This window comes from Mustela putorius, unplaced genomic scaffold, assembly GCF_011764305.1.
Source record: "Mustela putorius furo isolate JIRA1106 unplaced genomic scaffold, ASM1176430v1.1 tig00000089_pilon_pilon_pilon, whole genome shotgun sequence".
NCBI lineage: Eukaryota > Metazoa > Chordata > Mammalia > Carnivora > Mustelidae > Mustela > Mustela putorius.
Window position 1 is genome coordinate 189098 of NW_025421276.1, and position 21698 is coordinate 210795.

General features: G+C 52.1%; 1 pseudogene; it reads right to left on the minus strand.

The window, feature by feature from the left end:
- Positions 1-21032: 21032 nt before the first annotated feature.
- LOC123391263 lies at positions 21033-21151 on the minus strand (annotated as a pseudogene).
- Between the last annotated feature and the right edge of the window lie 547 nt (positions 21152-21698).

The following is a 21698-nucleotide window of genomic DNA, read 5'->3' on the forward strand; positions in this document are numbered from 1 at the left end:
CTGCCATGTTGGAGCAAGCGGTGCCTTCTGTGCGGTGGAAACGCCATGGCTTCAGCGCAGCCTCCTACCTTTCCTCCTCGCTGGAGTGTTGGTGCTGAGAGGCGGCGGCTGGCGGGATGGAGGGAGGTAAGATGAACCTGCCCAAGGGGGCGGACACGCTCTGCTTCGACAAGGACGAATTCATAAAGGTGCACGCCTGGGCTCTGCTCCCCGGAGCCGGGCTGTGGGTGGCCTGCCCTCCTTGGCCCTCCGGGGCCTCTCCTCGGGCTTCTCCTGCGGGCTTCCTGGGCCGTCCCCGCCCCGGACGGGTCCTCGGCGGGGACCTCACTGCACTTCGCAGTGAGTCTCTTGGCCTCGGGTGGGCGAGGTGCAGCCTGGAGAAAGCACTCCTGTGAAATCGTGCACATTGAATGAAAAGGCCTGAAAGTTCAGGGCAAGTGGTTTTGAGCTAAACGTAAAAGCCCCGGACCCGTAGGACCCGCCTCTGGTACCATGCGGCACAGTCAGACCGCCGCTCCCCCGGCCTGACAGAAGCCTCCCAGTGCCTTGTGCCTAGAAGCTGAGCGACTGTGCGTTGAACACATCTCTGAACACACGTACTTACCAGGAATCGGGTCAAAAAGGCACTTAACCTAACGTTTATGCCTGACTTTCGTCTTAAGCTCCCGGAATGAGAAATCTGAAAGACTGTACTGTCCTTACTGATTCTGGTCCAGTACTACAAAGCATACCAAGCTCCTTTTCTAAAGTTGCCCTACTTCTCTTGGTGAGGTCAGCCTGAAGCTGGCAGCAGATAACTGTAGGACATAAACTTACAGAATAGAAATTTAAACTGAAAAGACTTTACTGACAGGAAAGGTTCATCAGACATAGCCTTGAAAATGTCCCAAGGTTTGAATTAGAGCCAGGGGGAGCTTTATCTGTTTTCTGTATCCCTCTGGGTCTGTACTTAAACTATCAAAACGTATATGTTTAATTTCTAAGGATTGGGATTTAGTAGCTGGTTTCAGTGTTAAAAAGTTTTGGCTCTGTAGGTACCTAAAATTCTGAAAAGAGTTTGAATTTCTTACTTTTTTATGGCTTCAAGTCATAATATGTTTTTTTTTTTTTTTGGGTTAACCAGCTAGTTCCTTTTTGATACTTGCATTCAGATCACATCTCCCAAACTCTGGCTTTAAAAGTGCTTATGTCTGGATCCTCTGCGGTGTGGCCATATCATTTTTAATATGTAGGGATGTCTAGAAGAAGGTATATTGTACTCTTGTACTTGTATGGTGATGTTAAGCCACTGTAATAACAGGTGTAAATTGAATGGAGTGTCTGAAGGAGAGCACAGAGTGAATTCTCTGATCCAGAAACCTTTTGTTAACGAAGGACACGTGATGAGGAGAGAGGTCATAAAAAACGTGTCCCTTTCCTTAAGGCTCTTTCCACAGGCGCAAGCGCGCTTCTCTCTCAGGGAGAGGGCATTCCCAGGCATAGAGGATTTCGCTCCATGTGGGTATACTACACAGTGCTGAGGAGACCAGCTCAGGCAACAGGAGAATCCCTCAGACCGACTCTGATTTCCCAAAGAATGCTGTGCTTTCCCAGAGGGGATGCCAGGGCAAAGAGGCTTTCGCTCTATGCGGGATTCTCCCATAGTGCTGCGAATACTAGGCTAAGGCAAGCAACAAAAGCAGCCCACAGAACCGACTCTGATTTCCCAGCGACTGCTATGCTTTCGCAGAGGTTTTCAGCTTGGCAGGAACCGCACTTCGCTGCTGCATCCTCAGAAAGGCTTTGGGTGTTCACTCTGTCGCGGCAGGGAAGAAGAGCCGCGGGAGAGCTGGTGTCTCTTGGGACTTGCTCTCCCGGGCTCCAAGTTCACGCCCGGGGTTCACCTTTCTGTGCCGAACTAAGCAGACACAGTCACATCCCTGCAGCAGCGTGCGTGTCCTAGCATGGCACTCTATGCCTATTACCATCTCCTGGGGTACGAAAGGCTTTCCCTTTGGCTCTTGCGCTCAGGCAGACACGGGGTCTAGGCCAGTGCCTTCACCACAGGAGAGAGGAGGCGACAGGATCCCTGCACACGGCCCGTGGACTGGGATGGGGAACTGTGGGGGACTGTCTCCACTCTTTCCCCGGCACACCCCTTGCCACCCATATCGGTGCCACATCTTGGTGGAATACGGCATCTGACTGCCCATTTGTCCATGGGGTTGTTTCTGCGAGTTCCGGGTATGGCTCCTGGTGGCAAGCCCAAGTCTGCCCTTGGGACAGGTGGCCGAGGAGATGCTGTCCCCTTGGGACCAGAGGCACAGGACAGGCCTGTCTTCTGTCCAGATTCCGTCCTCAGAGTGGAGCACGCACCTCTGCCCTAGTTGTCCCCTCATGTCTCCTTAGCATCCAGGCTTCCATGTCTCCGCACAGGGAGCGGGTGACACTTGTGTTGCCACCGGCCTGCTGTTCGTGCCACGGCAGGCTATCCTGCTTCCCGAGCGTTTCCCGACCCCAAGGACAACGGCTCCTTCTCTTCTCCGGGGGCGGTGTGCTGCGCCTTCCCCACACTTGGCTTCTCTCTCAGGCAGAGGGGATATTAGGGCAAAGGGTATTTCGCTCCATGTGGGTATCTTCCACCGATATGCGGAGGCTAGCTCAGGCAAGCAGCAGCAGCATCCCCAAACCCAACTCTGATTTCCCATGGAATGCTGTGCTTTCCCAGGGGAGATGCCCAGGCAATGAGGCTTTCGCTGTATGCGGGTTTCTCCCACCGCGAGACTGGGCTGAGGCAAGCAGAAGCAGCCCGCAGAACATTTCTCAGCGAATGATGTGCTTTCCCAGCGTCTTTGGCTTTTATCGAACAGCACTTCACTGCTGCATACTCAGCAAGGCTTCAGTCGCGTCAGGGAAGAAGAGCTGCGGGAGAGCTGGTGCCTCTTGGGCCTTTCTTTCCCGGGCTCCATGTTCGCGTCCTGGGTTCACCCTGACGGGCCGAACTAAGCAGACACTGCTACAACCCTATAGTAGCGTGCGTGCGCAGCCTAGGATGGCACTCTATGCACACTACCATCTCCCAGTGTAGGCTTCGCTTGGCCTTTTACTCCGGCGCTCAGGCGGACTCGCGGACTAGGCCAGTGCTTTCCCCACAGGAAAGGAGAGGTGACAGGTTCCCTGCACACCGCCCGTACACTGAATAGGGAGCTATGAGGGACTGTCCCCACTCCTTCCCCTTAAAACCCGTGCCACCTCCAAGCTTCCACATCCTGGAGGAAGTCGGCATCTGACTCCCCGTTATTTCAGGGAGCTGTTTCTGCGAGTTCAGCGTAGGCGCCTGGTGGCTAGAGCATGTATGCCCCAGGGACACGTGGCCAAGGAGCTGCTGTCTCCTTGGCCCAGAGGCTCAGGACAGGCATGCTTTCTACCCAGACTCCATTCTAAGAGTGGAGCACGCGCCCTGCCATACTCATCCCCTCCTGTCTCCTTAGCAGCCAGGCTTCTGTCTCTCTGCACTGGCAGCGGGTGACACTTGTATTACCACCGGCCGCTGTGCTTGTCAGGACGAGATCTCCTGCTTCGCAACTGTTTCCAAACCAGAAGGCCAACGGCTCCTGCTCTTCTCCCAGGGCAGCGTGCTGCACCTTCCACAGATATGCTCCTGGGGAGCGCAGTGAAAAAAACGTGTCCCTTTCCTTAAGGCTCTTTCCACAGGCGCAAGCGCGCTTCTCTCTCACGCAGAGGGCATTCCCAGGCATAGAGGATTTCGCTCCATGCGGGTTTTTACTACACAGTGCTGAGGAGACCAGCTCAGGCAACAGGAGAATCCCTCAGACCGACTCTGATTTCCCAAAGAATGCTGTGCTTTCCCAGAGGGGATGCCAGGGCAAAGAGGCTTTCGCTCTATGCGGGATTCTCCCATAGTGCTGCGAATACTAGGCTAAGGCAAGCAACAAAAGCAGCCCACAGAACCGACTCTGATTTCCCAGCGACTGCTATGCTTTCGCAGAGGTTTTCAGCTTGGCAGGAACCGCACTTCGCTGCTGCATCCTCAGAAAGGCTTTGGGTGTTCACTCTGTCACGGCAGGGAAGAAGAGCCGCGGGAGAGCTGGTGTCTCTTGGGACTTGCTCTCCCGGGCTCCAAGTTCACGCCCGGGGTTCACCTTTCTGTGCCGAACTAAGCAGACACAGTCACATCCCTGCAGCAGCGTGCGTGTCCTAGCATGGCACTCTATGCCTATTACCATCTCCTGGGGTACGAAAGGCTTTCCCTTTGGCTCTTGCGCTCAGGCAGACACGGGGTCTAGGCCAGTGCCTTCACCACAGGAGAGAGGAGGCGACAGGATCCCTGCACACGGCCCGTGGACTGGGATGGGGAACTGTGGGGGACTGTCTCCACTCTTTCCCCGGCACACCCCTTGCCACCCATATCGGTGCCACATCTTGGTGGAATACGGCATCTGACTGCCCATTTGTCCATGGGGTTTGTTTCTGCGAGTTCCGGGTATGGCTCCTGGTGGCAAGCCCAAGTCTGCCCTTGGGACAGGTGGCCGAGGAGATGCTGTCCCCTTGGGACCAGAGGCACAGGACAGGCCTGTCTTCTGTCCAGATTCCGTCCTCAGAGTGGAGCACGCACCTCTGCCCTAGTTGTCCCCTCATGTCTCCTTAGCATCCAGGCTTCCATGTCTCCGCACAGGGAGCGGGTGACACTTGTGTTGCCACCGGCCTGCTGTTCGTGCCACGGCAGGCTATCCTGCTTCCCGAGCGTTTCCCGACCCCAAGGACAACGGCTCCTTCTCTTCTCCGGGGGCGGTGTGCTGCGCCTTCCCCACACTTGGCTTCTCTCTCAGGCAGAGGGGATATTAGGGCAAAGGGTATTTCGCTCCATGTGGGTATCTTCCACCGAGATGCGGAGGCTAGCTCAGGCAAGCAGCAGCAGCATCCCCAAACCCAACTCTGATTTCCCATGGAATGCTGTGCTTTCCCAGGGGAGATGCCCAGGCAATGAGGCTTTCGCTGTATGCGGGTTTCTCCCACCGCGAGACTGGGCTGAGGCAAGCAGCAGCAGCCCGCAGAACATTTCTCAGCGAATGATGTGCTTTCGCAGAGACTTTGGCTTTTATCGATCAGCACTTCACTGCTGCATACTCAGCAAGGCTTCAGTCGCGTCAGGGAAGAAGAGCTGCGGGAGAGCTGGTGCCTCTTGTGCCTTGTTTTCCCGGGCTCCATGTTCGCGTCCTGCGTTCACCCTGCCAGGCCGAACTAAGCAGGCACAGCCACAATTCTGCAATAGCGTGAGTAGCCTAGGATGGCACTCAATGCACATTACTATCTCCCAGTGTATGCATCGTTTGGCCATTTACTCTGGTGATCAGGCGGACTCTCCGACTAGGCCAGTGCTTTCCCCACAGGAAAGGAGAGGTGACAGGATCCCTGCACACCGCCCGTGCACTGAATATGGAGCTTTTGGGGACTATCCCCACTCCTTCCCCTTAAAAAACCCGTGCCTCCTCCATGCTTCCACTTCCTGGAGGACGTAGATAGGTGACCCCCCCGTTATTTCAGGGAGCTGTTGTTTCTGCGAGTTCAGCCTAGGTGCCTGGTGGCTAGAGTATGTCTGCCCCGGGACAGGTGGCCAAGGAGCTGCTGTCTCCTTGGCCCACAGGCTCAGGACAGGCATACTTTCTATCCAGACTCCTTCCTAAGTGTGGAGCACCTGCCCTGCCATACTCATCCCCTCCTGTATACTTAGCAGCCAGGCTTCTGTCTCTCTGCACTGGGATCGGGTGACACTTCTATTACCACCGGCCGCTGTGCCTTCTACGCTGGCTATCCTGCTTCGCAACCGTTTCCAGACAAGAAAGCCAATGGCTCCTGCTCTTCTCCCCGGGGAGCGTGCTGCACCTTACACAGACATGCTCCTGGGGAGCACAGTGTAAAACGTGTCCCTTTCCTTAAGGCTCTTTCCACAGGCGCAAGCGCGCTTCTCTCTCATTCAGAGGTCATGCCCATGCATAGAAATTTCGCTCAATGCGGGTTTATTACACAGTGCTGAGGACACCAGCTCAGCCAAATAGGAGCATCCCACAGACCCGACTCTGATTTCCCAAAGAATGCTGTGCTTTCCCAGACGGCATGCCAGGGCAAAGAGGCTTTTGCTCTATGCGGGATTCTCCCATCCTGCTACGAATACTAGGCTAAGGCAAGCAACAAAAGCGGCCCACAAAACCGACTCTGATTTCCCAGCGACTGCTAAGCTTTCACAGATGTTTACAGCTTGGCACGAACCGCACTTCACTTCTACTTCCTCAGGAAGTCTTTGGGTGTTCACTCCTTCGCGGTAGGAATGAAGAGCCGCGGGAGAGCTGGTGTCTCTTGCGACTTGTATCCCGGGCTCCATGTTCGCGTCCTGGGTTCACCCTGCCAGGCCGAATTAAGCAGACACATCCACAACGCTGCAGTAGCGTGTGTAGCCTAGGATGGCACTCTATGCACACTACCATCTCCCAGTGAAGGCATCGTTTGGACTTTTACTCTGGCGCTCATGCGTACTCGCAGACTAGGCCAAGGCATTCCCCACAGGAAAGGACAGGTGATAGGATCCCTGCACACGGCCCGTGCACTGAATAGGGAGCTTTGGGGGACTGTCCCTACTCCTTCCCCTAAATCCCGTGCCTCCTCCAAGCTTCCACATCCTGGAGGAAGAATGCATCTGACTCCCGTTATTTCAGGGAGCTGTTTCTGCAAGTTCAGCCTAGGTGCCTGGTGGCTAGAGCATGTCTGCCCCAGGGACATGTCGCCCAGGAACTGCTGTCTCCTTGTGCCCAGAGGCCCAGGACAGGCATGCTTTCTACCCAGACTCGTTCATAAGAGAGGAGCACGTGCCCTGCCGACCTCATCGCCTCCTGTCTCCTTAGCAGCCAGGCTTCGGTCTCTCTATGCACTGGGAGCCAGTGACACTTGTATTGCCACCGGCCGCTGTGCCTTCCAGGCGGGCTCTCCTGCTTCTCAACCATTTCCAGACCAGGAGGCCAACGGCTCCTGCTCTTCTCCCTGGGCAGCTTGCTGCACCTTCCACAGACATGCTCCTGGGTAGCGTAGTGAAAGACGTGTCTCTTTCCTTAAGGCTCTTTCCACAGGCACAAGCGCAATTCTCTCTCAAGAAGAGTGGATGCCCATGCAAAGAGGATATCGCTCCATTCGGGTTTGTTACACCGTGCTGTGGAGACCAGCACAGCGAAACAGGAGCATCCCAAAGACCCGACTCTGATTTCCCAAAGAATGCTGTGCTTTCCCAGAGGGGATGCCCGAGCAAAGAAGCTTTCGCTCTATGCGGGTTTCTCCCATACTGCTACGAATACTAGGCTAAGGCAAGCTGCCACAGCAGCCCACAGAACCGACTCTGATTTCGCAGTGACTGCTATGCTTTCGCAGAGGTTTACAGCTTGGCATGAACCGCACGTCACTGCTGCTTCTTCTGCAAGGCTTTGGTCATTCTGTCTGTCGTGGAAGGGAAGAAGAGCTGTGGGAGAGCTGGTGCCTCTTGGGCCTTGCTTTCCCGGGCTCCATGTTCGGGTCCTGGGTTCACCCTGACGGGCCGAACTAAGCAGGCACAGCCACAATTCTGTAGTAGCGTGCGTAGCCTAGGATGGCACTCAATGCACACTAGCATCTAACAGTGTAGGCATCGCTGGGCCTTTGACTCTGGCGCTCAGGCGGATTCTCAGACTAGGCCAGGGCTTTCCCCACAGGAAAGGAGAGGTGACAGGTTCCCTGCACACCGCCCGTACACTGAATAGGGAGCTATGAGGGACTGTCCCCACTCCTTCCCCTTAAAACCCGTGCCACCTCCAAGCTTCCACATCCTGGAGGAAGTCGGCATCTGACTCCCCGTTATTTCAGGGAGCTGTTTCTGCGAGTTCAGCGTAGGCGCCTGGTGGCTAGAGCATGTATGCCCCAGGGACACGTGGCCAAGGAGCTGCTGTCTCCTTGGCCCACAGGCTCAGGACATGCATGCTTTCTACCCAGACTCCATTCTAAGAGTGGAGCATGCGCCCTGCCATACTCATCCCCTCCTGTCTCCTTAGCAGCCAGGCTTCTGTCTCTCTGCATTGGCAGCGGGTGACACTTGTATTACCACCGGCCGCTGTGCCTTTCAGGGCCGGCTCTTCTGCTTCGCAACCGTTTCTAGACCGGAAGGCCAACGGCTCCTGCTCTTCTCCCTGGGCAGCGTGCTGCACCTTCCACAGATATGCTCCTGGGGGGGGAGCGCAGTGAAAGACGGGTCTCTTTCCTTAAGGCTCTTTCCACAGGCCCAAGGGCAATTCTCTCTCAGGCAGAGCGGATGCCCAGGCAAAGAGGATATCGCTCTATTCGGGTTTGTTACACCGTGCTGTGGATACCTGTTCAGCCAAACAGGAGCATCCCACAGACCCGACTCTGATTTCCCAAAGATTGCTGTGCTTTCCCAGAGGGGATGCCCAAGCAAAGAAGCTTTCGCTCTATTCGGGATTCTGCCATCCTGCTACGAATACTCGGATAAGGCAAGCAGCCACAGTAGCCCACAGAAACGACTCTGATTTCCCACCGACTGCTATGCTTTCGCAGAGGTTTTCAGCTTGGCACGAACCGCACGTCACTGCTGCTTCCTCAGTAAGGCTTTGGTCATTCTCTCTGTCGTGTCAGGGAAGAAGATCTGTGGGAGAGCTGGTGCCTCTTGGGCCTTTCTTTCCCGGGCTCTATGTTCACATCGTGGGTTCACCCTGCCAGGGCCGAACTAAACACACACAGCCAAAACCCTGCAGTAGCGTGCGCAGCCTAGGATGGCACTCTATGCACACTAAGATCTCCCAGTGTAGGCATCGCTTGGCCTTTTACTCTGGCCCTCATGCGGATTCTCGGACTAGGCCAGTGTTTTCCACACAGAAAAAGAGAGGTGACAGGATCCCTGCAACCGCCCGTCCACTGAATAGGGAGCTTTGGGGTAATGTCCCCACTCCTTCCCCTTAAATCCCGTGCCTCCACCAGATTCCCCTTCCTGGAGGAAGTAGACATGTGACCCCCCGTTATTTCAGGGAGCTGTTTCTGCGCGAGTTTCCGCGTCGGTGCCTGGTGGCTAGAGCATGTCTGCCCCAGGGACATGTGGCCAAGGAGCTGCTGTCTCCTTGGCCCACAGGCTCAGGAAAGGCATACTTTCTAACCAGACTCCTTCCTAAGTGTGGAGCACATGCCCTGCCATACTCATCCCCTCCTGTCTACTTAGCAGCCAGGCTTCCGACTCTCTGCACTGGGAGCCGGTGACACTTGTATTACCACGGGCCGCTGTGCCTGTCAGGGCTGGCTCTCCTGCTTCGTAACCGTTTCCAGACCAGAATGCCAAGGGCTCCTACTCTTCTCCCCGGGCAGCGTGCTGCGCCTTCAATAGATATGCTCCTGGGGAGCGCAGTGAAAAAAACGTGTCTGTTTCCTTAAGGCTCTTTCCACAGGCGCAAGCGCGCTTCTCTCTCAGGCCGAGGGGATGCCCAGGCATAGAGGATTTCGCTCCATGCGGGGTTTACTACACAGTGCTGAGGAAACAAGCTCAGGCAAGAGGAGAATCCCTCAGACCCGACTCTGATTTCCCAAAGAATGCTGTGCTTACCCAGAGGGGATGCCAGGGCAAAGAGGCTTTCGCTCTATACGGGATTCTCCCATAGTGCTGAGAATACTAGGCTAAGGTAAGCAACAAAAGCAGCCCACAGAACCGACTCTGATTTCCCAGCGACTGCTATGCTTTTGCAGAGGTTTTCAGCTGGACACGAACCTCACCTCGCTGCTGCTTCCTCAGAAAGGCTGTGGGTGTTCACTCTGTCGCGGCAGGGAAGAAGAGCCGCGGGAGAGCTGGTGTCTCTTGGGACTTGCTTTCCCGGGCTCCAAGCTCACTCCCGGGGTTCACCTTGCTATGCCGAACTAAGCAGACACAGTCACATACCTACAGAAGCGTGCGTGCCCTAGCATGGTACTCTATGCCTATTACCATCTCCTGGGGTACGTAAGGCTTTCCCTTTTTTGCTCTTGCACTCAGGCAGACACGGGGTCTGGCCAGTGCCTTTACCACAGGAGAGAGGAGGCGACAGGATCCCTGCACACGGCCCGTGTACTGGGATGGGGAACTGTGGGGGACTGTCTCCACTCTTTCCCCGGCACACCCCCTGCCACCCATATCGGTGCCACATCTTGGTGGAAGACGGCATCTGACTGTCCGTTTCTCCATGGGTTTGATTCTGCGAGTTCCGGGTATGTCACCTGGTGGCAAGCCCAATCTGACCTTGGGACAGGTGGCCAAGGAGATGGTGTCCCCTTGGGACCAGAGGCACAGGACAGGCCTGCCTTCTGCCCAGACTCCTTCCTCAGAGTGGAGTACGCGCCTCTGCCCTAATAGTCCCCTCATGTCTCCTTAGCAGCCTGGCTTCCATGTCTCCGCACAGGGAGCGGGAGACCCTTGTCTTGTCAACGGCCTGCTGTTCGTTCCACGGCAGGCGATCCTGCTTCCCGAGCGTTTCCCGACCCCAAGGCCAACGGCTCCTTCTCTTCTCCGGGGGCGGCGTGCTGCGCCTTCCCCACACTTGGCTTCTCTCTCAGGCAGAGGGGATATTAGGGCAAAGGGTATTTCGCTCCCTGCGGGTATCTTCCACCGAGATGTGGAGACTAGCTCAGGCAAGCAGCAGCAGCATCCCCAAACCCAACTCTGATTTCCCATGGAATGCTGTGCTTTCCCAGGGGAGTTGCCCAGGCAATGAAGCTTTTGCTGTATGCGGGTTTCTCCCACCGCGAGACTGGGCTCAGGCAAGCAGCAGCAGCCCGAAGAACATTTCTCAGCGAATGATGTGCTTTTGCAGAGACTTTGGCTTTTATCGAACAGCACGTCACTGCTGCATCCTCAGCAGGGCTTCAGTCGCGTCAGGGAAGAAGAGCTGCGCGAGAGCTGGTGCCTCTTGGGCATTGCTTTCCAGGGCTCCATGTTCGGGTCCTGGGTTCGCCCTGCCAGACCGAACTAAGCAGACACAGCCACAATTCTGCACTAGCGTGCGTAGCCTAGGATGGCACTCTATGCACACTACCATCTCCCAGTGTAGGCATCGCATGGCCTTTTACTCTGGCGCTCAGGCGGACTCGCTGACTAGGCCAGTGCTTTCCCCACAGGAAAGGAGAGGTGACAGGATACCTGTACACCGCCCGTACACTGAATAGGGAGCTTTGGGGGACTGTCCCCACTCCGTCCCCTTAAAACCCGTGCCTCCTCCAAGCTTCCACTTCCTGGAGGAAGTAGACACATGACACCCCGTTATTTCAGGGAGCTGTTTCTGCGAGTTCCGCGTCGGCGCCTAGTGGCTAGAACATGTCTGCCCCAGGGACAGGTGGCCAATGAGCTGCTGTCTCCTTGGCCCACAGGCTCAGGACAGGCATACTTTCTATCCAGACTCCTTCCTAAGTGTGGAGCACGTGCCCTGCCATATTCATCCGCTCCTGTCTATTTAGCAGCCAGGCTTCTGTCTCTCTGCACTGGGAGCGGGTGACACTTCTATTATCACCGGCCGTTGTGCCTTCTAGGCTGGCTATCCTGCTTTGCAACTGTTTCCAGACCAGAAAAAGCCAATGGCTCCTGCTCTTCTCCCCGGCAGCGTGCTGCACCTTACACAGACATGCTCCTGGGGAGCGCAGTGAATGACGTTTCTCTTTCCTTAAGGCTCTTTCAACAGGCGCAAGCGCAATTCTCTCTCAGGCAGAGCGGATGCCCAGGCAAAGAGGATATCGATCCATTCGGGTTTCTACACCGTGCTGTGGAGACCAGCTCAGCCAAACAGGTGCATCCCACAGACCCGACTCTGATTGCCCAAAGAATGCTGTTTTTTCCCAGAGGGGATGCCCGAGCAAAGAAGATTTCGCTCTATGCGGGTTTCTCCCATCCTGCTACGAATACTAGGCTAAGGCAAGCAGCCACAGCACCCCACAGAACCGACTCTGATTTCCCAGCGACTGCTATGCTTTCGCAGAGGTTTTCAGCTTGGCACGAACCGCACTTCACTGCTGCTTCTTCTGCAAGGCTTTGGTCATTCTCTCTGTCGCGTCAGGGAAGAAGAGCTGTGAGAGAGCTGGTGCCTCTTGGGCCTTGCTTTCCCGGGCTCTAGGTTCGCGTCGTGGGTTCACCCTGCCAAGTCGAACTAAGCACACACAGCCACAACCCTGCAGTAGCGTGCGTAGCCTAGGATGGCACTCTATGCACACTACGATCTCCCGGTGTAGGCATCGCTTGGCCTTTTACTCTGGCCCTCATGTGGATTCTCGGACTAGGCTAGTGTTTTCCACACAGAAAAGGAGAGGTGACAGGATCCCTACACACCGCCCGTCCACTGAATAGGGAGCTTTGAGGGACTGTCCCAACTCCTACCCTTAAGAACCGTGTCTCCACCAAGCTTCCACATCCTGAAGGAAGTCGGCATCTGACTCCCCGTTATTTCAAGGAGCTGTTTCTGCGAGTTCAGCATAGGCGCCTGGTGGCTAGAGCATGTATGCCCCAGGGACATGTGGCCAAGGAGCTGCTGTCTCCTTGGCCCACAGGCTCAGGAAAGACATGCTTTCTAACCAGACTCCTTCCTAAGAGTGGAGCACACGCCCTGCCATACTCATCCCCTCCTGTCTACTTAGCAGCCAGGCTTCTGACTCTCTGCACTGGATGCAGGTGACACTTGTATTACCACGGACGCTGTGCCTGTCAGGGACGGCTCTCCTGCTTTGCAAACCGTTTCCAGACCAGAATGCCAACGGCTCCTACACTTCTTCCCGGGCAGCGTGCTTCACCTTCCACAGACATGCTACTGGAGAGCCCAGTGAAAGACGTGTCCCTTTCCTTAAGGCTCTTTCCACAGGTGCAACCGTGCTTCTCTCTCAGGCAGAGAGGATGCCCAGGCAAAGAAGATTTCGCTCCATGCCGGTTTATTCCACCGTGCTGAGGAGACCAGCTCAGGCTACAGGAGAATCCTTCAGACCTGACTCTGATTTCCCAAAGAATGCTGTGCTTTCCAGAGTGGATGCCCGAGCAAAGAGACTTTCGCTCTATCTGGGTTTCTCCCATCCTATTACAAATACTAGGCTAAGGCAAGCAGCAACAGCTGCCCAGAGAACCGACTCTGATTTCCCAGCGACTGCTATGCTTTCGCAGAGGTTTTCAGCTTGGCACGAACCGCACTTCGCTGCTGCTTCCTCAGAAAGGCTTTGGGTGTTCACTCTGTCGCGACAGGGAAGAAGAGCGGCGGAGGAGCTGGTTCCTCTTGGGACTTGCTTTCCCGGCCTCCAAGTTCACACCCAGGGTCACCTTGCTATGCCTAACTAGCAGACACAGTCAAAACCCTGCAGCAGCATGCGTGTCTTAACATGGCACTCTATGCCTATTACCATCTCCTGAGGTAGGTAAGGCTTTCCGTTTTGCTCTGGCGCTCAGGCAGACTAGGGGTCTAGGCCAGTGCCTTCACCACAGGGGGCAGGAGGCTACAGAATCACTGCGCACGGCCCGTACACTGGGATGGGGAACTGTGGAGGACTGTCTCCACTCCTTCCCCGGCACAAGCCCAACCACCCAATTCGCTGCCACTTCTTTCTGGAAGACGGCATCTGACTGCCCGTTTCTCCATGAGGCTGTTTGTGCGAGTTCCGGTTATGTAACCTGGTGGCAAGCCCACGTCCTTCCTTGGACAGTTGGCCAAGGAGATGCTCTCCACTTTGGACAGAGGCACAGGACAGGCCTGCCTTCTGCCCAGACTCCTTCCTCAGAGTGGAGCACGCTCCTCTGCCCTATTCGTCCCCTCATATCTCCTTAGCAGCCTGTCTTCCCATGTCTCCGCACAGGGAGCGGGTGACTCTTTTCTTGCCACCGGCCTGCTGTTCGTGCCACGGCAGGCTATCCTGCTTCCCGAGCGTTTTTCCCGACCCCAAGGACAACGGCTCCTTCTCTTCTCCGGGGGCGGTGTGCTGCGCCTTCCCCACACTTGGCTTCTCTCTCAGGCAGAGGGGATATTAGGGCAAAGGGTATTTCGCCCCATGCGGGTATCTTCCACCGAGATGTGGAGACTAGCTCAGGCAAGCAGCAGCAGCATCCCCAAACCGAACTCTGATTACCCATGGAATGCTGTGCTTTCCCAGGGGAGTTGCCCAGGCAATGAGGCTTTGGCTGTATGCGGGGTTTCTCCCACCCCGAGACTGGGCTCAGGCAAGCAACAGTAGCCCGCAGAACATTTTCTCATTTCTCAGCGAATGATGTGATTTCGCAGAGACTTTGGCTTTTAGCGAACAGCACTTCGCTGCTGCATCCTCAGCAAGGCTTCAGTCGCGTCAGGGAAGAAGTGCTGCGGGAGAGCGTGTGCCTCTTTGGCCTTGCTTTCCCGGGCTCCATGTTCGGGTCCTGGGTTCACCCTGCCAGGCCGAACTAAGCAGGCACAGCCAAAATTCTGCAATAGCGTGCGTAGCCTAGGATGACACTCAATGCAACTACCATCTCCCAGTGTAGGCATCGCTTGGCCTTTTACTCTGGCGCTCAGGTAGACTCGCCGACTAGGCCAGGGCTTTCCCCACAGGAAAGGAGAGGTGACAGGATACCTGCACACCGCCCGTACACTGAATCGGGAGCTTTGGGGGACTGTCCCCACTCCTTCCCCTTAAAACCCGTGCCTCCTCTAAGCTTCCACTCCCTGGAGGAAGTAGACATCTGACCCCCCGTTATTTCAGGGAGCTGTTTCTGCGAGTTCCGCGTCGGCACATGGTAGCTAGAGCATGTCTGCCCCAGGGACAGGTGGCCAAGGAGCTGCTGTCTCCTTGGCCCACATCTCAGAACAGGCATACTTTCTATCCAGATGCCATCCTAAGTGTGGAGCACGTGCCCTGCCATACTCATCCCCTCCTGTCTACTTAGCAGCCAGGCTTCTGTCTCTCTGCACTGGGAGCGGGTGACACTTCTATTACCACCGGCCGCTGTGCCTTCTAGGCTGGCTATCCTGCTTCGCAACCGTTTCCAGACCAGAAAGCCCACGGCTCCTGCTCTCTCCCCGGGCAGCGTGCTGTACCTTACCCAGACATGCTCCTGGGGAGCGCAGTGAAAGACGTTTTCTCTCTTTCCTTAAGGCTCTTTCAACAGGCGCAAGCGCAATTCTCTCTCAGGCAGAGCGGATGCCCAGGCAAAGAGGATATCGATCCATTCGGGTTTCTTACACACCGTCTGAGGAGACCAGCTCAGGCAACAGGAGAATCCCTCAGACCGACTCTGATTTCCCAAAGAATGCTGTGCTTTCCCAGAGGGGATGCCCGAGCAAAGAAGATTTCGCTCTATGCGGGTTTCTCCCATCCTGCTACGAATACTAGGCTAAGGCAAGCAGCCAAAGCAGACCACAGAACCGACTCTGATTTCCCAGCGACTGCTATGCTTTCGCAGAGGTTTTCAGCTTGGCACAAACCGCACTTCACTGCTGCTTCTTCTGCAAGGCTTTGGTCATTCTCTCTGTCGCGTCAGGGAAGAAGAGCTGTGGGAGAGCTGGTGCCTCTTGGGCCTTGCTTTCCCGGGCTCTAGGTTCACGTCGTGGGTTCACCCTGCCAAGTCGAACTAAGCACACACAGCCACAACCCAGTTGTAGCGTGTGTGTAGCCTAGGATGGCACTCTATGCACACTACGATCTCCCAGTGTAGGCATCGCTTGGCCTTTTACTCTGGCCCTCATGCGGATTCTCGGACTAGGCCAGTGTTTTCCCCACTGAAAAAGAGAGGTGACAGGATCTCTGCACAGCGCCCGTACACTGAATAGGGAGCTAAGGGGGACTGTCCCCACACCTTCCACTTAAACCCCGTCCTTCCTACAAGCTTCCACATCCTGGAGGAAGACGGGCATCTGACTCCCCGTTATTTCAGGAGCTGTTTCTGCGAGTTCAGGGTAGGTGCCTGGTGGCTAGCGCATGTCTGACCCAGGGTCAGGCGGCCAAGGAGCTGCTATATCTTTGGACCCAGAGGCTCAGGACAGGCATGCTTTCTGCCCAGCCTCCTTCCTAAGAGTGGAGCACGCGCCCTGCCCACCTCATCCCCTCCTGTCTCCTTAGCAGCCAAACTTTCCGTCTCTCTGAACTGGGAGCCGGTGACACTTGTATTGCCACCGGCCGCTGTGCCTGTCAGGGCGCGCTCTCCTGCTTCGCAACAGTTACCAGACCAGAAGGCCAACGGATCCTGCTCTTCTCCCTGTTCCACAGACATGCTCCTGGGGAGCGCTGTGAAAGACTTGTCCCTTTCCTTAAGGCTCTTTCCACAGGCGCAAGTGCGCTTCTCTCTCAGTTAGAGGGGATGCCTAGGCAAAGAGGATTTCGCTCCATATGGGTTTGTTACACCGTGCTGTGGAGACCAGCTCAGGCAACAGGAGCATCCCTCAGACTGGACTCCGATTTCCCAAAGAATGCTGTGCTTTCCAGAGGGGATGCCAGGGCAAAGAGGCTTTCGCTCTATGCGTGTTTCTCCCATAGTGCTGCGAATACTAGGCTAAGGCAAGCAACAAAAGCAGCCCAAAGAACCGACTCAGATTTCCCAGTGACTGCTATGCTTTCGCAGAGATTTTCAGCTTGTCCCGAACCGCACTTCGCTGCTGCTTCCTCAGCAAGTCCATGGGTGTTTGCTCTGTCGCATCAAGGAAGAAGAGCTGCGGGAGCGTCGGTGTCTCTTGTGGCTTGCTTTCCCGGGCTCCATGTTGGCGCCCTGGGGTTCTCCCTTCCTGGTCGAACTAAGCAAGACACAGTCACAGCCCCTGCAGCAGCGTGCGTGGCCTAAGATGGCACTCTATGCACACTACAATCTCCCGGTGTAGGCAACGCTTGGCCTTTGGAACTGGACCTCAGGCGGACTCGCGGACAAGGTCAGTGCTTTCCCCACAGGAAAGGAGATGTGACAGGATCCCTGAACACCGCCCGTTCACTGGAATGGGGAGCTTTGGGGATTGTCTCCACTCCTTCTCCCTTAAATCCCCTGCCACCGAAAACGCTGTCAAATGTTGGAGGAATATGGCATGTGACTGCCCGTTTCTCGAGGGAGCTGTTTCTGCGAGTTCCGGGTATGGCACCTGGTAGCTAGCCAGTCTGCCCTACGGACAGGTGGTCAAGGAGATGCTGTCCCCTTGGGACCTGAGGCACAGGACAGGCCTGCCTTCTGCCCAGACTCCTTCCTCAAAGTGGAGCACGCGTCCTTGCCCTAGTCGTCCCCTCATGTCTCCTTAGGAACCAGGCTTTGTCTCTCCGCACAGAGGGCGGGTGACACTTGTCTTGCCACCGGCCTACTGTTCCTGCCATGGCAGGCTACCCTGCTTCCCGTCCTTTTCCCGACCACAAGTCCAACGGCTCCTTCTCTTCTCTGGGGGAGGCGTGCTGCGCCATCCCGACTTTCTCCTGTGGAGTGTAGTGACAGATGTGTGCAACCACGCTTCTCTCTCAGATCTCAAATACACAACGTAACCCTACACCTAAAGGAGTTGGAGAAAGAACAACAAAGAAAGCCTAAAACCCAGCATGAGAAGAGGAATAATAAAGATCAGAGCAGAAATCAATGAAATAGAAACAAACAAACAAACAAAAACCACAAAAAAACCACGACCAACAAAAGAAACAATAGAAAAAAATCAACGAAACTAGGATCTGGTTCTTTGAAAGAATTAATAAGATTGATAAACCCCTTTCCAGACTTATCAAAAAGAAAAGAGAAAGAACCCAAATAAATAAAATCATGAATGAAAGAGGAGAGATCACAACCAACACCAAAGAAATACAAACAATTATAAGAACATACTATGAGCAACTCTACGCCAACAAATTCAACAATCTGGAAGAAATGGATACATTCCTAGAGACATATAAACTACCACAACTGAACCAGGAAGAAATAGAAAACCTGAACAGACCCATAACCAGTATGGAGATTGAAACAGTCATCAAAAATCTCCAAACAAACAAAAGCCCCGGGCCAGATGGCTTCCCAGGGGATTTCTACCAAACATTTAAAGAAGAATTAATTCCTATTCTCATGATACTGTTCCAAAAAAATAGAAATGGAAGGAAAACTCCCAAACTGTTTTTTTTTTTCCTGAGGCCAGCATCACCTTGATCCCAAAACCAGACAAGGTTCCCATCAAAAATGTGAACTACAGACCAATATCCTTGATGAACACAGATGCGAAAATTCTCACCAAAATACTAGCCAATAGGATTCAACAGTACATTAAAAGGATTATTCACCACGACCAACTGGGATTTATTCCAGGGCTACAAGGTTGGTTCAACATCTGCAAATCAATCAAATTGATACAACACATCAATAAAACATATGATACTCTCCATAGATGCTGAAAAAGCATTTGGCAAAGTGCAGTATCCCTTCCTGATTAAAACTCTTCAAAGTGTAGGGATAGAGGGCACATATTATCAATATTATCAAAGCCATCTGTGAAAAACTCACTGCAAATATCATTCTCAATGGAGAAAAACTGAATACTTTTCCGCTGAGGTCAGGAACACGGCAGGGATGTCTGTTATCACCACTGCTATTCAACATCGTACTAGAAGTCCTAGCCTCAGCAATCAGACAACAAAAAGAAATTAAAGGCATCCAAATTTTGCCAAATTGGCAGAAGAGAAGTCAAACTATCCCTGTTTGCAGATGATATGATACTGTATGTGGAAAACTTAAAGGACTCCACTCCAAATCTGCTATAACTTGTATAGAAATTCTGTAAAGTGTCAGGAAATAAATCAATGAACAGAAATTGGTTGCATTTTTTTATACCAACAGGACTGAAGAAATAGAAATTAAGGAGTGAATCCCATTTACAATTGCACCCAAAATCCTAAGATACCTAGGAATAAACCTAACAAAGAATCTATACTCAGAAAACTCTAAAGTACTCATAAAAGAAATTGAAAAATACACAAAGAAATGGAAAAATATTCCATGCTACTGTATTGGAAGAACAAATATTGTGAAAATGTCTATGCTACCTAAAGCAATCTACACATTTAATGCAACCCCTATCAAAATCCCATCCATTTTTTTCAAAGAAATGGGACAAATCATCCTAAAATTTATATGGAACCAGAAAATACCTCGAATAGCCAGAGAAATATTGAAAAAGAAAGCCAAAGTTGTTGGCATCACAATTCCAGACTTCAAGCTCTATTACAAAGTTGTCATCATCAAGATAGTAGGGAAACTGTCCCCCCAAAACAGACATAGATCAATGGAACAGAATAGAGAGCCCAGAAATACACCCTCAACTCTATGGTCAACTAATCTTCAACAAAGCAGGAAGGAATGTCCTATGGAAAAGAGACAGCCTCTTCAACAAATGGTGTTGGGAAAATTGAACAGCCACATGCAAAAAAATGAAGTTGGACCATTTTCTTACACCATACATGAAAATAGACTGGAAATTGATGAAGAAGCATAATGTGAGAAAGGAATCCATCAAAATCCTTGAGGAGAGAACAGGTAGCAACCTCTTTGACCTCAGCGGCAGCAACTTCTTCCTAGGAACATCGCCAAAGGCAAGGGAAGCAAGGGCAAGAATGAACTATTGGGATTTCATCAGATCAAAAAGCTTTTTGCACAGCAAAGGAAACAGTTAACAAAGCCAAAAGATGACTGTCAGAAGTTATCTGGGAGAAGATATTTGCAAATGACATACCAGATAAAGGGCCAGTATCTATCCAAAATCTATAAAGAGCTTATCAAAACTCAACACCCTAAGAAACAAATAATCGAATGAAAAAAATGGGCAGAGGACATGAACAGACATTTCTGCAAAGAATACATCCAAATGGCCAACAGACACATGAAAAAATGCTCCACATCACTTGGCATCAGGGAAATACAAATCAAAACCAGAATGAGATACCACCTCACACCTTTCAGAATGGCTAAAATGAACAAGTCAGTCAATGACAGATGCTGGCGAGGATCTGGAGAAAGGGCAACCCTCCTACACTGTACGTGGGAATGCAAGCTGGTGCAACCACTCTGGAAAAACAGCGTGGAGGTGCCTCAAAAAGCTTGAAAAGAGAACTACCCTATGACCCAGTGATTGTAGTACTGGATATGTACTCTAAAGATACAAACGTGGCATTCTGAAGGGGCACATGCACCCAAATGTTTATAGCAGCAATGTCCACAATAGTTAAAACTATGGAAAGAACCTAAATGTCCTTCAACAGATGAATCAATAAATAAGATGTGGTATATATGTTCAATGGGATACTATGCAGCCATCAAAAGAAATGAAATCCTGCTATTTGTGATGACATGGATGGAACTAGAGGGTATTATGCTTGGCGAAATAAATCAATCTGAGAAAGACAACTATGATATGATCTCCCTGATATGATGAAATGGAGATGCAATATAGGCGGTTTCCGGCGTACGAAAAGAAAAATAAAAGAAGATGGGATTGGGAGGGAGACAAACCATAAAAGACTGAATCTCACAAAACAGACTGAGGGTTGCTGGGGGGGGAGGTGTGTTGGGAGACGATGGTGGGGGTATGGACATGGGGAGGGCAGGTGCTATGGTGAGTGATGGTGAGTGCTGTGAAATGTGTAAACCTGGTGATTCACAGACCTGTAACCCTGGGGATAAAAACACATTATATGTTTATAAAAATTTTTAAAAATAATTTTAAAAATCCATTTAAGAAAAAACACATATATTGCAAGCCTAGAGCTAATCTCATATTCAATCAAAAAAGTTTGAAAGTTTTCCCCTTAAAGATCAGAAAAAAAACACAAGTGTGTCCACTTTCACTACTCTCATTTGACATAGTACTGGGATGTCCTAGCCAGAGAAACAAGGAACACAAATAAATAAAAGACTCAAAAAAAAAAAAAGGAAGAAGTAAAGTTTTCTTTTTTTGGATAACATGAACTTACATGTAAAAAAAATCCTAAAAAATTCACAAAAAATTTTGAATAAACAAATTTAATAAAGCTGCCAAATACAAGATCAATATATAAAAGACAAGAATTTTGTTTTGTTTCATTTTTTTTAAATAGTTTTTCATGTCATCCTTGCTCAGTGATCACGCTAATCTTCTCTGCATCATTCCAATTTTAGTATATGTGCTGCCAAAGTAAGCACAAGACAGGAGCATTTTAAACACTCTAATGATGAACTATCTGAAAAAATAAAGAGAACAATCTAATTCACAATAGCATCAAAACTAATAAAATACTTAGGAAAAGATTTAACTAAGAAGATGAAAGATCTGTACCCCATAAACTATGACATTGATAAAGAAATTGAAGGAGACATAAATGGAAAGATAGCTCATATTTATGAATGGTAAGAATTAACATTGTTAAAATGTCCATACTACCAAAAACCATCTGCAAATTCAATTCCTATCAAAAATCCAATGTTAGGGGCGCCCTGGGTGGCTCAGTGGGTTAAGCCTCTGCCTTTGGCTCAGGTCATGATCCCAGGGTCCTGGGATCGAGCCCTGCATCAGGCTCTCAGGTCAGCAGGAAGCTGCTACTTTCTTCTCTCTCTCTGCCTGCCTCTCTGCCTGCTTGTCATCTCTCTCTGTGAAATAAATAAAATAAATAATCTTTTTTAAAAATCCAATATTTTTTTTTACAGAAGTAAGTAAAGAATCCTAAATTTATATGAGACCATAAAAGACAAC